The 18,167-nt window shown below is 37.1% G+C and overlaps 1 protein-coding gene across 2 annotated transcripts in view; it reads right to left on the minus strand.

The window, feature by feature from the left end:
* The window catches only part of GOLM2 (golgi membrane protein 2), a 111,426-nt gene that overhangs the window by 9,033 nt on the left and 84,226 nt on the right, over positions 1 to 18,167 (minus strand). The gene's annotated exons all lie outside the window — the stretch shown is intronic.

Genomic DNA, 18,167 nt, shown 5'->3' on the forward strand with positions numbered 1-18,167 from the left:
CTGGAGGTAGACCAGAAAGTAGACAAGTGAAACCTGGCAATTTTCAGGATACTGGTTATAAAAAAAAGATACACTTTCTGAAGGTTGTCCAAGATAAAAGGAAATAAGAATGAAGACCGAAAATAATTTTAAGAATTTCTCTTTTGTGTTAATTCCAGTACTTGCTGCTTAAGGTTTGAATGTTTTCTTAAAGAAAAGGGCACACTTTTCAGAATTGTTTTCCTAATAACCAACAACTTCTCTGACAGAAGTATTTGTCTAATTTAACACTTTAGGAGAAGAATAAATAATTTTATTACTAGATACAATACATATTTGAAATCTGTAGTCATTTACTGCTTTGTGAAACATCACTTTCCACGAATAATTTTGATAACTTTTCTTATCAGAATAAATGAGTACCGTGTAAGCTAGTTTCTTTTTGGAAAATAAGACAAACTAACATACTGGAGGGCTATTTTAAGTTTCTTCACTAACAGTGATTCACTATAGTCATGGATTTCCAAGGAGGGATGGCAAAGAGAGTAAACTATCAGAATCCCTAGTGGTATGTGTTTTGAAAAACATCCCAAGTAATTCTGATTTATTCTTTCTCATTTCCTGAACAATATTTCTAAAAGTCAATGACAGAGGAAGCTTAAGAAAGTTGACTGACATGAGGCTCTTATATTATATTCATAGCAGTTAGAAATCAAGAAGAGCAACAGACATAACACCTACTGTAGAAAGCTATTCAACAATATTCAACAAATGGACATTGAAAATAAAAATGCTAGGCAAACTAAGGTGTGACTCACAACACAAGTTAAATTCTACTTTGACACTGAAGTGGCAAAAAAGTAAATTTAATAAATCCCTAAAATATGAATAACATTAACTTACTGATGATGTAAGAATTTAAGACTTTTTTAGAAATTATAAACACTTTCTATGATAGGTTTAAAAATTTTCAAATTATATTTTTAAAATCCACATTGCAATGACACAAACTTCCTCTGCTTGGAAAGAAAAGTTAAGTATAAAGAGAAAGAATTATGGAGGTATTGGTCAATTCTACAGATGGCTCACCATATCATCAGGCCAATATATTTCTAATTGCTGTGTAAAGAGTCATTCAGGAAATATCAAAATACATAAACAGCTTATACAACTCAATATCAAAAACACAAACAACCTGATTAAAAAATGGGCTGAATAAACATTTTTCCAAAGAAGACATACAGATGGCCAACAGGCACATGAAAAGATGCTCAACAATGCTAATTACTAGAGAAATGCAAATCAAAACCACAATGAGGTGTTACCTCACACCAATCAGAAAGGCTGTCATCAAAAAGTCTATAAATAGGGGCTTCCCTGGTGGCGCAGTGGTTGAGAGTCTGCCTGCCAGTGCAGGGGACGCGGGTTCGAGCCCTGGTCTGGGAGGATCCCACATGCCGCGGAGCGGCTGGGCCCGTGCGCCACAACTACTGAGCCTGCGCGTCTGGAGCCTGTGCTCCGCAACGAGAGGCCGTGATGGTGAGAGGCCCGTGCACCGCGATGAAGGGTGGCTCCCGCTCGCCGCAACTGGAGAAAGCCCTTGCACAGCAACGAAGACCCAACACAGCCAAAAATAAATAAATTAATTAATTAAAAAAAAAAAAGTCTATAAATAATAAATGCTGGAAAGGGTGTGGAGAAAAGGGAATTGTTGTGCCCTGTTGGTGGGAAAAAGTAAATTGGTGCAGCCACTGTGGGAAACAGCATGGAAGTTCCTTAAAAAACTAAAAATAGGGCTTCCCTGGTGGCACAGTGGTTAAGAATCCACGTGCCAATGCAGGGGACACGGGTTTGAGCCCTGGTCCGGGAAGATCCCACATGCTGCGGAGCAACTAAGCCCGTGTGCCACAACTACTGAGCCTGCACTCTAGAGCCCGCGAGCCACAACTACTGAGCCAGCATGCTGCAACTACTGAAGCCCGCATGCCTAGAGCCCGTGCTCCACAACAAGAGAAGCCACAATGAGAAGCCTGTGCACCACAATGAAGAGGAGCCCCCACTCACCACAACTAGAGAAAGCCTGGGCACAGCCAAGACCCAACACAGCCAAAAGTAAATAAAATTAATTAATTAAAAACCTAAAAACTAAAAATAGGGCTTCCCTGGTGGCACAGTGGTTAAGAATCTGCCTGCCAATGCAGGGGACATGGGTTCAAGCCCTGGTCCTGGAAGATCTCACATGCCATGGAGCAACTAAGCCTGTGCGCCACAACTACTGAGCCTGCACTCTAGAGACCACGAGCCACAACTACTGAGCCTGCATGCCACAACTACTGATGCCTGTGCACCTAGAGCCTGTGCTCTGCAACAAGAGAAGCCACCGCAATGAGAAGCCTGCGCACCACAATGAAGAGTAGCCCCCGCTCACCGCAACTAGAGAGAGCCCACGTGCAGCAACGAAGACCCAAGGCAGCCTAAAATAAATTAAAAAAATAAAACAAAACAAAAAAACCCCCTAAAAATAGGGACTTCCCTGGCAGTCCAGTGGTTAAGATTCTGCACTCCCAATGCAGGGGGCACAGGTTTGATCCCTGGTCGGGGAACTAAGATCCCACATTTGGCACTGTGTGTCCTAAAAAAAAAAAACAAAAAAAACCCTACCATATAATCCAGCAATTTCAGTCTTGGGTATATATCTGAAGAAAATGCAAACACTAATTCAAAAAGATACATGTACCCCCCAATGTTCATAGCAATATTATTTACAATAGCTAAGATACGGAAGCAATCTAAGTGTCCATCAATAGATGAATGGATAAAGAAGATGTGGTATATATATATACAATGGAATACTACTTAACCATAAAAAAGAATGAAAATTTTGCCATTTGCAACAACATGGATGGACAGGGAGGGTATTATGCTTAGTGAAATAAGTCAGACAGAGAAAGATACATACTGTATGTTATCACTTATACGTGGAATCTAAAAAATAAAACTAATGAATATAACAAAACAGAAACAGACTTGCAGATACAAAGAACAAACTAGCAACAACGAAGACCCAACGCAGCCAAAAATAAATAAATAAATTAAAAAAAAAAAAAGAACAAACTAGTGGTTACCAGTGGGGAGAGAAAAGGGGGGAGGTGCAAGATAGGAGTAGGGGATTAAGAAGTACAAAGTACTATATACAGAATAATTAAGCTATAAGGATATATTGTCCAACACTGGGAATAGAGCCAACATTTTACAATAACGTTAAATGGAGCATAATCTATAAAAATTTTGAATCACCATGTTGTACACCTGAAAATAATGTAATATTGTAAATCAGCTATACCACAATAAAAAAAATAGTCTATCAGGAAAATAGTTAAAAAATAAATCATACTCACATAGGCTTTTTTTTGGTGGGGGGGCAGTAAAAAAAAAAGGGGGACTGAAGTAAATGGGAATAATGAAAAAGAGCATAAAGTCATCTTAAATCTATTCTAGAATAGAGTTGGGTATGTACAATAAATAAATGGAAAAGTTGATAAAAGAGTTAGAGAAAAGAAATGGATATACAAGAGTTAAGAAGGATAAAAGGATATACAAGAGTTATATAAAAGGATATACAAGAATTAACAAGAGAAGAATAGGTAAGCTATTTGTGAGAAAGACCCTGTCTCCTAATGATAGTTATACAAAACAAAACATTTTGGTGTCTTTTATTATTATCTGTTTCTCTAATGATAACATAAATGATGCCAATGTAAGAAAGAAAAAAGGGAGATTTATAGAAATCTATATTTTCTTTTTTTAATATGCAATATTATGGACAAAATACCTGGAGCAGTTAAATCATCTTTATGCAATGTGAAATTGCTGTTTTAAATATATAAACATTTTGATATGGTACTTACTAGTGAGTTTCTCAAGGTACATGATTTCTTCCAAGAAAATATTTTCATTTTTTATGAGAATTATGAAATATAGAAGACCAAAAAATTAGTCTAAAAAAGTTATTGCAAAATATAGTTAATTTAACTAATATTATAAGGACATGGTATATTAATCAAAGAAATGGTCGACCTGTACCTATTATAATATTCCAACAGAACAATTTACAAAGTTTCTTCTCTTTTTTTAAAAGGTGTTTGGTGTTCTGACTAGCCTGAATTCAGTCATAAAATTTTCATACTACAGTTACAGTGACCTACAGAGATAATAAGAAAATCACTAACAAGAATGGATGACCACAATAGTAATTCATACAGTACAATAGACAACAAGAGACAAAAAAACAGAGCCAACTACATAAAATTGCCAGTCAAGTTGGGGATATCAAACTTCACAGTAGACAGTGAATGAATATGGCTATATAAATAAAATGCATGATGCTGATCAATATAACAGACTGCTAAATTATATATTAGGCATCATATTTGCAAAAAATTATACAAGGGAGAAATCAGTGTGGGTTAGAGCTAGAAAGGAAGGTTTCAAAAAAGAGGCAATCAGGTTTCTATAGTGTAGTGGTTATCATGTTTGCCTCACAAAAAAGAGGCAAATATATTGGACCATGACAGAGAGAAGGAAAGGAGCATTCAAATAAGAACGAAGATGGAGTATTCAGGAGACAGTAAAGAGATTAATTTGACTGGATTTATATTAGGAAGCAGAAAGATGAAGTCTGAAAGATGAAGTTTGAATTGGGAATAATTATGGAAGACCTTTAAAGTCAGAGATTTTAAAAGGCTTCCTATATCTACTTCACAAGGTCATTGTACACTGCAAAGAAAGGCTTGTCTTCAGGACTGGTCCTTGGCTTGATTGTGGGATATAACTTCTGAGCCCTTGAGCCATGCTTACCAGTTTGATTGGACAAATTTATCCTAATGAAGTGATTCATGGTGAATATTTGTTTTTGCTAGGTGGAGGCAGGCAGGTCTAGAGTCTGAATAGCTGACCTCAGTCACGTGGGCACTACATGACTACATGAGGATACTACATGAATGACCCCCAATAAAAACCCTGGACACCAAGGATCACATGAGCTTCCCTGGTTGGCAACACTTCACATGTGTTTTGTCACACTTCTTTGCTGGAGACTGGAAGGAGACACCTGGAAGCTTACATCTGCTTTTTCCTAGACCTTGCTCCATGAGCTTTTCCATTTACCAATTTTAATCTCTGTCCTTCTGCTGTACTAAACTATAACTGTGAGTATTATAACTCCTCTGGGTCCTGTGAACTCTTCTATTGAATCATCAAGCCTCAGGGTGGTCTTGGGGGACTCCCAACACAGCACCTTAATATATCTGTTCTGCAACTTGCTTTATTCCCTCCACATTATGCTTTTGAGATTTACCAACGTTGATAAATGTAGCTTTATTCATTTATTTTAACTCCTATGTGATTCCACTGTATGTCTGGTACATACACCTTGATATTATCATACTGATGATTATTTGTTTTCAATTTTCAATGTAATAAACAATAAATATTCTTGTACATGCCTCCTTATATATAAGAACGTTTGTAGGTAACATATTAGGTGCTAAATTGCATGGTATGTACATCTTCTCACACTTATGATCGATTTTTTTGTTTGTTTTTTTGTGTTTTTTTTTGGTACGCCCCCCCCCACCCCCTGCCGCGAGCTCTCCCGTTGCGGAGCACAGACTCCGGACGCGCAGGCTCAGCGGCCATGGCCCACGGGCCCAGCCGCTCCGTGGCACGCGGGACCCTCCTGGACCGGGGCACCAACCCGCGTCCCCTGCACCAGCAGGCGGACTCCCAACCACTGCGCCACCAGGGAAGCCCTATCATAACGTTTTGAAGGTTCATCTATGTTGTAGCATGTGTCAGAATTTCATTCCTTTTTAAAGCTGAATAATATTCCATTGTACATATATGCCACATTTTGTTTATACATTCATTTGTTGAATACTTGGGGTGCTTCCACCTTTTGGCTATTGTGAATAATGCTGTTATGAATATGAATGTACAAATACCTGTTCAAGTCCCTGTTTTCAATTCTTTGGGGTATATACCCAGAAGTGAGAAGCCTCTTTTATAGTCCTTTTATTTTCATGTTTTCTACATGTTTGTGTTTAAGATTTAGTTGTAAACACTATATATAGCTGGATTTGATTTGCATATCTTTTTATCATCTCTTATAACAGGTAACTTTAATCTGTTTATATTTATTATGGTTTTTGTAATATTTGATCTTACTGTTTGGATGCCTTTCTTTGAATTTTCTTCTTCCTTTCTTTCAATATTATCTCCTATTCCTCCTCTACCCACTGAGTACATCTTCATTTTGTCCTTGCTGTCCTCATTAGCTGGTATAATAGTCTATGTTGATAGTTATTTTCTACTCATCAGGATGAAGATATTATTCTATTATTGTCTGGCATTTAATTTGCTGATGAAAAATGTGCTGTCAATATAATTGTCACTCCCTGGAAATAATCTATATTTTTTGGTATCATTTAAGATTTTTCCCTTTATTTTTGGATACTCTGAGGTTTTCCTACAATGCCTAAAAGCAAAGACTTTCTTCATTTATCTCAGGCATATCTGATCTAACAATTCATGTCTTTCTTCAACCTCAGAAAACTCTGAGCACTTTAAAGTTTTCAAATATTGATTATCTACCATTTACTCTATTCTCTACCCAAAACTCCTATTAGACACACATATATATTCTGTCTCTCTTAACATCTCTGTCACATATACATATGATATATACTTATCTCTATATCTATGTCTTTGCTACTCTGTGCTACATTCTTGTTGAATATCTCAGTACAAGATTCCTAATCAGTCAGTCAACTATGTTCATGGTCTATCTCATAAGTTGATTTTTTATTTCAATGATTATACTTTTCATTTCTAAAATGTATAACTGGTTTTTATAGCTAGCTGTTTTTGTTTTATTTCTGCCTGTTTCTTAATCTCTTCTCTTTTTGAATAAGTTACTTCATCATCTCTCTTTGAGGACCCTTAAACACAAAAATAATTTTCATGTTTCAATTGTTGGTATGTTGGCTCTCTTAGCATTAACATTTTTCATATATTTGGGGGTTTTGGTTTGCTAATTAATTTTCAGTGTGGATGTGTGTATGGGGGGCGGGGTATTTGTGTTTTTTCTCTTCTATCCTCTCTGTGTTCACCTATTCATTTTATTGTATTTTATTTAAAATAAAATTATTTTATTTTATTATGTATTCATTTGAGAGATGTCCCAGTTCCCCAGACTAGAATAAGATTTTTAAATCACATTTCAGAGTTTCTATACCATGATGCTATTTGGGATAGCACAGATTCGTTACAGAACTAATAGTGATGTGGTATGACCATGCAGTATGGTCATAAGGCTGCATCTGCAGGTTTCTGGCTCCATAAGCCTTCAGGTTGCTAAACACTGTAGTTCTTGATGGCAGTCAGCAACATTTATTTTCTGCTTCCTCTGCCAAGAAAGATGGGGCCTTATTTAGATTCTGGCATTAAGCAATAAGCCTGGCTCCCATTATATTCTTTTGCTCTTAAGAGTCAAATTCCTTGAAGCCTCATTTCCAGACCTGGAATCTAATAGGTCTAATCATTCATTTCCTTTCATCATCATGTATTTTTGTTTCATTTCTTTTTTTTTTTTTTTTTTTGCGGTATGCAGGCCTCTCACTGTTGTGGCCTCTCCCGTTGCGGAGCTCCGGACGCGCAGGCCCAGTGGCCATGGCTCACGGGCCTAGCCGCTCTGCGGCATGTGGGATCTTCCCGGACCGGGGCATGAACCCGTGTCCCCTGCATGGGCAGGCGGACTCCCAACCACTGCGCCACCAGGGAAGCCCCTGTTTCATTTCTTGACCACAGTAATTTTTAACATGTTTTTGAGATTATCAATATCCTTTTAGTTCTCTCTTTTTACATTTTATCTATTGTTATCTGTGTGAGCAGAGTGGATATCTCAAAGGTGATAAACCCACTAAGCCATCTAGATCAGAGGTTGAAAAATACTTTAAAAAAAATCCATACATAAAATGATGTACTCTCTGATACACTACCTTGTCTCACCAAGTTGTTCAGGGGAATCATTAACCACAGTTAAATAAATGAATTTCTGCTGCTACTCACCCTGGAGCAGGCATACAGAAAAGCCCATATTGATCAACAATCACCACCTACTGTTTTGAAAGTCCTTGTGACTTTCAGTACAGGGCTGACATTTGAAATGAACTGTTTTCTCAATTCAAGGCATCTAAATATATAGAGTACAGCCCTCCTAATTGGCAAACAGGTGGGTCTTCCATGAATTCTCCATTTCAACTACTTTGGAGGATGTCTGACTATTTCTTTGAAGTGTGCCTCCAGGATACTCTGAAGTATCCCCTAAACTATATTTTGTATCACCATATAGACTACATTCTACATTTTAAATTAAACCAACACAAATATATTTTCTAAATAATGGCAAAACATGCCAACAAATTACCTAGCCATTTTTGTATGATGTGGCAAGACAAAATTAAATTTATAAAAAATGTATCAATATAAGTGTGATATATTAAGTTATAAAATATGCTAAATTTAAAACTGTCAAAAAAATTGTTGTGGTTATTGTATAAAATCTAAGATTTTTCCCCCTATGTCCAGTAGTCAGTTTCAACAAAATTTTCAACTTGTTCTAACAGCATATCATTTAGTATCTACAGGATCAAATACTTTTATATTCATTACCTATTTACACTTCTATTATTTGTACTTATTGATCTCTATATATACCTTTGGTCTCTAGATGAAGTAAAATTAGATGACGATATGGACTGAGATTATAACTGTCTCCATGATGCAAAAGGAGTCAGGACAGAAAAAGAGATTTCTTCACATACTCAGACACTTTCTTCCTACTCCTACTTCGTACCTTTCATTTATCAATAAGGCCTCATTATGATAACAGTGTTCTGTCTCTGGAATTTTTAACGCAGTACCTTTTTTCTCGAGACTACCATCTCCTCATTTACCATTTTTCAATATTACTTCTCAGTCTAATACCCCTTGCTCGCTAACTTTCAGGTAATACTTCCCTCTCAAGCCCAGTCTAACCTTATGTACCTTTCTATACTGCCATGAGGTTAACTACAAGGTTTCTAACATACAGCTAAGCCCCTGCCCTGGATCAACTACAAGGTTTCTATTCTATATTCTCATGTTATAGAAAGTGGTCACAAACTCAAACGCCTCCAAGTATCAGACAAGCAAGATAACTGGATGCATTATGTCAAAGTGGGATTATGAGAAATGGGACAAGGCAAGTCTCATTCTAAACAGAATAGTCATAATCAGTTCCAGTGATTATGTCAAACAATCTGGTTTAAGAGAATTAGAGACTGGGAATTTTACATGAAATCTCTTGACTTTTAAATACTGGCAACTATTTCAGATTTTTAAAAATCACTGTGTGGACTGAACAAAACTAATATGCTAGCTGGATATGGTGAAGTCTCATCAGTTTTCAATCTCTGCAAAGAATTATTTTTGCTATTTAACGAAGTTTTGGAACCAGAACATATAGATCTAGCCTAACACAAGATCACTTTCTTCAAATTCCACTAAAGCCTGGCCATTCCTATAAGCCTTAATCTCCCTAATGAACAAATACACTTATCCCTCATCTGCTATTCTAAACATTCTCTTTTACCTATTTTGAATACAGATGGAAAAGTGAAGTTAACAATTAAAACTATAGAGGGAACTCCCTGGCAGTCCAGTGGTTAGGACTCCATGCTTTCACTGCTGAGGGCCCAGGTTCAATCCCTGGTTGGGGCACTAAAATTCTGCAAGCCACACAGCATGGCCAAACAAACAAACAAAAACAATTAAAACTATAGAGAAAAAAATGCCCTTAATGCTTATTCATGAAGAATTAAAGTCAGAATAAAATGGCAAAATATTTTTAAAAGACAATAGAAATGGAAATTTAGTATATAAAAACTTAATACACACAACAAAACAACAGAGGAAAAATTGTGGTTACAAATGCATAGTGTTTTGCCTAACAGGCATTTGATAAAAGTTTGTTTATAAGTTAATATATTAGTAAGAAAGAATTAAGTGTGAAGAATTAAGTATCTGTCCAAAAACTTAAAAGGGGAATAAAGTGACAAGTCACAAATAGCAAAGAATAAAATAAAAGGCAGATTGAAAATTAAAAAGTGGCAAAATTAGTAGTTGGGTTTTTGGAGAATAAAAAAAATTTTAAACAATCCGTAAACTACAATTTAAAAAAAGAAAGACTATAAAAGATTCAGGACTAAGAATTTTAGAATAAAGAAATTAAAAGTAGGGAACTTCTCATGTATTATATAATTTATGACCAAGTAATCATTTTGATTGTGTGACTAACTACAGAAATATAAAATTCCAAAAGTAACGCAGTAAGTTTAACAAATGTTTACTATGTACATGCAAGGCTGGGAAAATAAAAAAGAATAAGACACAGGTCCTGCCCTTGTGAGTTACCACTCTAACAGAGAAGACATGTATACAAACAGTTATAGGATTCAGGACACACTACCCAACATTGAGGTCCTTTAATCTTTTGTTTTCCAGATTTAAGGAAACCCTTTGCTCATATCTCTTAAGCTATCTATAACACAGCAATTTGGTGTTATTTATCTTTATTCACAAAAGTATACTTTTTTCTCCCTACCTAATCCCTCCAGAATTCAGGAGCTCTTAGTCAGAAATCTTGTTTTCATGGCAATATAGTTATTTTAAGTTCAGTAAGAATCTGCTCTCCTTGTAATAGAACACAGTTGGAAACTTTGGCTATATTACCAAGGCCCTGACTAGAATGTCATATTTGGGAATGATGCATAAAATCTGATATGACCGACAGCTTCATGGAACTAGGGCTGGGTTTAAAGTGTCAATACTTAAAAAGTGCCCCCATCCCCCCTCGGAAAAACCAGCTTATACCTGGTATACAAAGTTCCCAGCCTTACAGATGAATAAGGAAGGTCACATCCTGGCAGGCCCAGGAACTTCAGGATATCTTGTGAACCTCAAGAAGATAGGAACTGTCTCTAGGTACTGCAGGCAAAGTCTGAAGGCGAGTCTCTGGCTTGGCTTCCTCACCTCCAGAGGCTTTTAAAAATCCAATCTGAGAATCCTTATGAAAAGTTCCAGCAAAGAAAACTCAAAAGACCTATGTGGTCAATCACTATTCTTGTACTCACATAAATAATCAGGCCAAGTTTAATGAGACTAGACTTATTTTGAAAAATAGTCTTTGATTATCTTTGATAGAAATGGGGTGACTATAGAGAGAAAAATGATGCTTCAACAGAAAATGACAGTAAACCCTTGTGGCTATTAAATACTAGTCCTATTTATTGTCTTTAAGATCTTGTTACCTACCTGCAAACTAGACTAGATGCGGAATCCTTTTAGTTTCCTTCAATATCTGGCTGCAACTCTCCAAATTAAAGTTTCCAATTTTTCTCACCCCTTCTAACTTTGAATCATTAAAACTTAAAACTGTCCTTTTCCCAAAGCCTTGCAAGCTGAAGATGGACAGTTTGATATAAACTTCAGAGAAATCACCACAACAGTTCATGTATGGACAACCTTTGTGCCTGTTGCCATTTAGGCCACTTAGAAAGTTCAACAGATCACCTGATGACATTACCAGATATTCAAGGAAAAGCTGTTATATTGCCAATGCAATATGAAGCATCTGAAGATGGTTCAGGTCCAACATCTAGAAAATCTTCTTGATTGGCTGTCTTCTGGACTAAAAAACCGAGTTTACAGTTTGTACCAACCATTAACCTTTGTTTTTCTTATGTTTCCCTTGAAATACCCAGGACTGAGACTAGTTCAATGGGTTATGGAGCAAGCTAACAACTCAGTTTCTGGATTGTGAAACTTCATCTGGAACTTTCAGAGAGGGGAATGACAGGTTTCAGGACATGCAACCTGAAAACATAGCACCTTGAAATATCAAATATTTCAAGCTGAAGGAATTTGAGAAATGGCATGTGCAGAAAGGACTTTCTGACCTTCCCCTGAAGCAGGTCATAAAACCCTCATGTGAGTGGTATCCTCCCTATACCTGGAGTAAAGGAATATCCTTATATCCAAGACAGAAGAACATCAAGAAGAATCTGAACAAATGAGCCTTGCTAAATTTCTCCCAGTTTACTACACTTACTTCATATCCTTTGTCCTATCATATCTTTCCACTCTTCATCAAGCCTATTACAAAAACATTCAACGCTAAGTATTTAGCATTGATTGGAAAAGGAATAGTTGGTCCTAAAATCTGCCTGTACCATAGTGAGATACCAGATTGCACTATTTAATTATGTAACAGCTAATAAAAAAACCCCAAAAGATTTGGAAGGAATATTCAGCTGTCTAAGACTCCCATTAATTTGGGCAAGATAAATACATTTCTTTTGAAGACTGAATAACAAATTTGTTGAAGGGTTCTCAATTGCAGGGGGAAATGGAATATTACTCAGGCATAAGAAGGAACGAAAATGGGTCATTTGTAGAGACGTGGATGGACCTAGAGACTGTCATACAGAGTGAAGTCAAAAAGAGAAAAACAAATATCGTACATTAACGCATATATGTGGAATCTAGAAAAATGGTATAGATGACCTTATTTGCAAAGTAGAAATAGACACAGACGAAGAGAACAAATGTATGGATACCAAGAGGGAAGGGAGAGGTAGGAGGAATTGGGAGATTGGGATTGACTTATATACACTATTGATACTATGTATAAAATAGATAACTAATGAGAACCTACAGTATAGCACAGGGAACTCTACTCAGTGCTCTGTGGTGAACTAAACGGGAAGGAAATCCAAAAAAGAGGACATATATGTATACGTATAGCTGATTCATTTTGCTGTATGGTAGAAACTAACACGACATTGTAAAGCAACTACACTCCAATAAAAATTAATTAAAAAAATAATAAATTGGAAGGGGAAATTAGTCTAATAATATAGATTTGCACTTCGAACACTAATCTAGAGGAAACAAAAAGTAGGCAAATATGTTCCCAATTCTGCGTTAATTATTTTAATTTTATTTTTTTAAAAATTTATTTATTTTATTTATTTATTTTTGGCTGCACTGGGTCTTCATTGCTGCATGTGGGCTTTCTCTAGTTGCGGTGAGCGGGGTCTACTCTTCATTGCAGTGCGCGGGCTTCTCACTGCAGTGGCTTCTCTCGTTGTGGAGCACGGGCTCTAGGCACGCAGGCTTCAGTAGTTGTGGCTCGTGGGCCCAGTAGTTGTGGCTCGCGGGCTCTAGAGCACAGACTCAGTAGTTGTGGCGCACGGGCTTAGTTGCTCTGCAGCATGTGGGATCTTCCCGGACCAGGGATCGAACCTGTGTCCCCTGCATTGGCAGGCGGATTCTTAACCACTGCGCCACCAGGGAAACCCTGCGTTAATTATTAACTCGGAGGGCTGAGCCCATGAAGTTCCAGACATGAATAATGATCACTCATTTGTATCAAATCTATAACTTGTTTATTGGCAAAGGAAACCTCTTCTTTATGAACGGGTCACTCACTAAACACATTTTAGACTTCAGAGATAATTCATGAAAAAAGGAAACTTTTGCAGCATATTGACATTCTCATTTACCATTTCAGTTACTTGGAGGTAAAACTTACCCTAATGTTAATCTAAAATATTAATCTTGAAAATGGATTTTTAAGAAAGAAGATATCACTCAAAATAGAAAAAAGACAAAAAATACTACATATACATTTCATTGATTCTAAGACGGACTTTTTCACATTTAATACTGCTAACATCAGGATACATCTTCAAATCAGTGATGTGTCATAGTGTAATTGGCAGGAACTTTTTTCCTTTCTTGGTGGTAAAAAAAAAAAAAATGTGTTGGGACTTCCCTGGCAGTCCAGTGGTTAAGACTCCACACTTCCTTTGCAGGGGAAACGGGTTTGATCCCTGGTCAGGGAACTAAGATCCTGCAGGCTGTATGGCGTGGCAAAAAAAAAAAAAAGTGTTGAACTTAAAATTAATGACTTTCAGATTCAATGAAATATGTGATCTGTCTTCTGTCTTTCTCTGTTCAGACTGAATGGATATCTCTCCCTCTGCCTCTTTTTTCCTGCCTTTAAAAATGTATCTTAGGGATTTCCTGGTGGCACAGTGGTTGAGAGTCCGCCTGCTGATGCAGGGGACACGGGTTCGTACCCCGGTCCAGGAAGATCCCACATGCCACGGAGCGGCTGGGCCCGTGAGCCACAGCCGCTGAGCCTGCGCGTCCGGAGCCTGTGTTCCGCAACGGGAGAGGCCACAGCAGTGAGAGGCCCGTGTACTGCAAAAAAAAAAAAAAAAAAAAAAGTATCTTAAAGAATCTCTTACTTTTCTCTAATATTTGCATGAGTATTAAGTGTTGTGTGTATGTATATATATTTTACATATACATATTATGTAAACATAATTTTATAGTTAGACATATTATTATGGAATATGTTGAAATTAGGGAATTTGAAATTATTTCACTAAGGGGAGGAGACAAAAGAGAGGAGATTCTCAGTAAAAGGGTGGGTAAACTCATACAGTATTTCCATAATCATGTTTTGGTTTGTACCAATAGTTTATTGCACAATGACCTGGAGAGAGCCACCTTGATACTGACTGAAAACAAAATGAAGATTAAAAACTTTCTTGGGGGCCTTCCTGGTGGCGCAGTGGTTGAGAGTCCACCTGCCAACACAGGGGACGTGGGTTCGTGCCCCAGTCTGGGAAGATCCCACATGCCGCGGAGCGGCCAGGCCCGTGAGCCATGGCCGCTGAGCCTGCGTGTCTGGAGCCTGTGCTCTGCAACGGGAGAGGCCACAACAGTGAGAGGCCCGCGTACCGCAAAAAACAAAAACAAAAACAAAAAACAAAAAAAAACTTTCTTGGATATCATGTTCCAAAAACTTTTTATTCATCTTATATTTTTTCTCAGTTATATCTAAATGATGTCAGTAATAATAATGCCAATTTCTCTAAACTAAACCACTTCTGCATAAATCATTTTTATAATGTAAAATGATTAAATTTTCTGTACTACTACAGTAATTATTTCACATATATATACTTACTGTTTAAATTTTTTTAAAAATAAAAATTCAGGTTTAACCATTTATTTGGGTCTCCTTTTCCTTATGAAGGGCCCTGTGTCACATTAAATAAATTTGTAGGTTTTTTTTTCCTGTTAATCTTTCTCAGTTTAATTTTCAGACCCAGCCAGGGATCCTAAAAAGGTCATGGAAAAATTTTTCCTCCCCTTCAACAGTTAATTACATAATGATGTGGTATATACACTAATGATAATATGTTCAATGGATTGAAGTACAGTTGACCCTTGAACAACATGGGGGTTAGGGGTACTGACCCTCTGCACAGTCAAAGATCTACATATAATTTAAAGTTGCACCTCCATACATGCAGCAACCACAGCCTCAGATTCAATCAACTGCAGACTGTGTAGTACTGTAGTATTTACTAGTGAAAAAATCCACATATAAGTGGACCCATGCAGTTCAAATCCATGTTGTTCAAGGGTCAACTATACAGTGAGAAGGGAATGATTGATTTGGTCAAGACAGTAGGGATATGAGAAGGGCTTTATCAAATAGATGCCAGCAGAGCACAGCTTTAAAGTACAATTAGGAGTTTGCCAGAAATAGAACAAGAAAAGGAACTATTAAAGAATTTTTCCAAAACTTTAAAAGTATAGAGGAGGTAGTGGGATACAGTGAAAAAACAGTGAACCTGAAGATAAGGGACCTAGATAATAGTCCTGGTTGTTCCACTATTTGCCTCAAGTAAATTAAACACTCTGGATCTAAATTTTCTTGTCTGTAAAATGAAGAAATCACGTAATAGTGGAGTCTCAAACTTTAATGTTAATATAAATAAGGTCTAGGGTAGGGTCTGAAATCTTAACAATCACAGGTGATGTGGATGCTGTTTGTCCAGAGTAGTGAGTAATAGGGCATTAGATTATCTCTAATGGTTCTATTAGGAAACCATTGACCAAAACCACCCACCTTGGCCAGACATGGTAATAACCACCTGCATAAGTAGTCTCACAACAGGAGGTCCTGCTAATGAACACAGTGCTGCCACCACAAACCAACCAGGAGAATTTGGTTCCCAAAGAAGAGAGGAGACACCAGTCCATAATATGTCCTGCCAACCTTCCAGAAACCCTCCTGCTGGAAACCATCTTGACTGAGAGATGCACACGCCATCAGGAAGGGCCTTGAATAGGACCAAATATGGGCACAGGCAAGATGACTGGCCAGAGACAACCCAGAAAGCTAACCCTATTACCATAAAACCTGAGACTGCAAGCCAAGTGGCAGAGCAGTTATCCTGGGTTCCCTTACCTTGCTGCTCTCTGCTCGAGCACTCCTTTCCAATAAAGTCTTTTGCTTTGTCAGTAAATGCATCTCCATGGACAATTCATTTCCAAGTGTTAGACAAGAGACCACTCTAGGGCCCTGGAAGGAGTCCCCCTTCTGGTAACAGTTCCTTGTATATACCTTAAATATTTGTTTTCTATTCTATTCTATTTTATTTTTCCTTTTTGGTCACTCTGCGCAGCATGCAGAATCTTAGTTCCCCGACCAGGGATGGAACCTGCACCCCCTGCAGTGGAAGCACGGAGTCTTAACTGCTGGACTGCCAGGAAGTCCCAAATGTTTATTTAAAATAATTCTTCTACTATATAGAAACTTTTAGGCAAATAAGATTTTGAGAAGGATAAAACCAAAGAAGAAAACAGTAAGGATTAAAAAAAAGGATAAAATGGTAATTAAAACTACATTTGAGGCTAGTCATAGAACTTGATAAACTGACAGTGAAATTCTTCTGGAAGAACAGAGAAAAATTTAGTTTTTAAAAAATTTTAAGGTAGGTTCAGATTATTATAAAGCAATGTAATGAATGTGTATTGCCTATGTAATGAAGCCTCCATAAAAACCCATGGAGATTTGGGGAGATTGGCATGCTTGGAACAGGCATGGAAGCTCTGTGCTGTCCTATGCAACTCTTCCGTATAGCTCCTCCTGTGTTATAGTTTTTATAAGCTGGTAATCTAGTAAGTAAAATGTTTCTCCGAGTTCTGCAAGCTGCTCCAGCAAATTAATTGCACCCAAGAAGGTGGCTGTTGGTACCTTAGATCCTCATCCAGTCAGTTAGAAATATAGGCAACAATCTGGAGTTGTAATTGGCATCTGAAGTGGGGGAGGACTGAGCCCTTAACCTGTGAGATCTGAGGCTATTTCCAGGTAGATAGTGTCAGAATTGAGTTAATCTGTAGATACCCAGCTGGTGTTAGAGAATTGCTTAGTGGTGTGGGAAAAACCCACACACATGGGAACTGGTATCAGAATCGTACCATATGCTAGGGATAAAGACAAGAAATGGAAAAAAATGGAAATTCTAGAGAGAGATAAAAATAGTGAAATAATTTAATGTGAGTTTATGTGTGTACAAGATAAACCAGAAGTAAATATCACAAAGGGAAAATAAATAATAATCCTCGGACAAATGGTAATCAAGATAGAGAAAACTAAATTTGGATCATTGTATATTCCAAAGAGGTCAAATAATCCATTCGTGGTAAAAAAAAAAATAAATGAAAATTGAGTAGTATATTAACGGCCAGAAAAAGGACAGATGATTTGCAATAAAAGAAATGAAAGTTGTCGTAAGAGTCAAGATGGATATGTTGGAATATACACAAATAAAAACCTATTGTGTTAAATTCAGCTAAGTTGTAGGATACAAGATCAACAAACAAAAATCAGTCATTACTGGAGAAATGTGGAGGAAAGGGAACCCTTATGCTCTTGGTAGGAATGTAAATTGGTGTAACCACTACAGAAAACAGTATGAAGGTTCCTCAAAAAATTAAAAATAGAATTACCATATGATCCAGAAATTCCATTTTGGGTATTTATCTGAAGAAAATGAAAACACTAACTTGAAACAGGCACCCCCATGTTCATTGCAGCATTATTTACAATAGCCAAGATATGGAAACAACCTAAGTGTCCATTGGTGGATGAATGGACAAAGAAAGTGTGGTATATATATGCAATGAAGTATTATTTAGCAACAAAAAAGAATGAAATC

This window comes from Globicephala melas, chromosome 2 (genome assembly GCF_963455315.2).
Source record: "Globicephala melas chromosome 2, mGloMel1.2, whole genome shotgun sequence".
NCBI lineage: Eukaryota > Metazoa > Chordata > Mammalia > Artiodactyla > Delphinidae > Globicephala > Globicephala melas.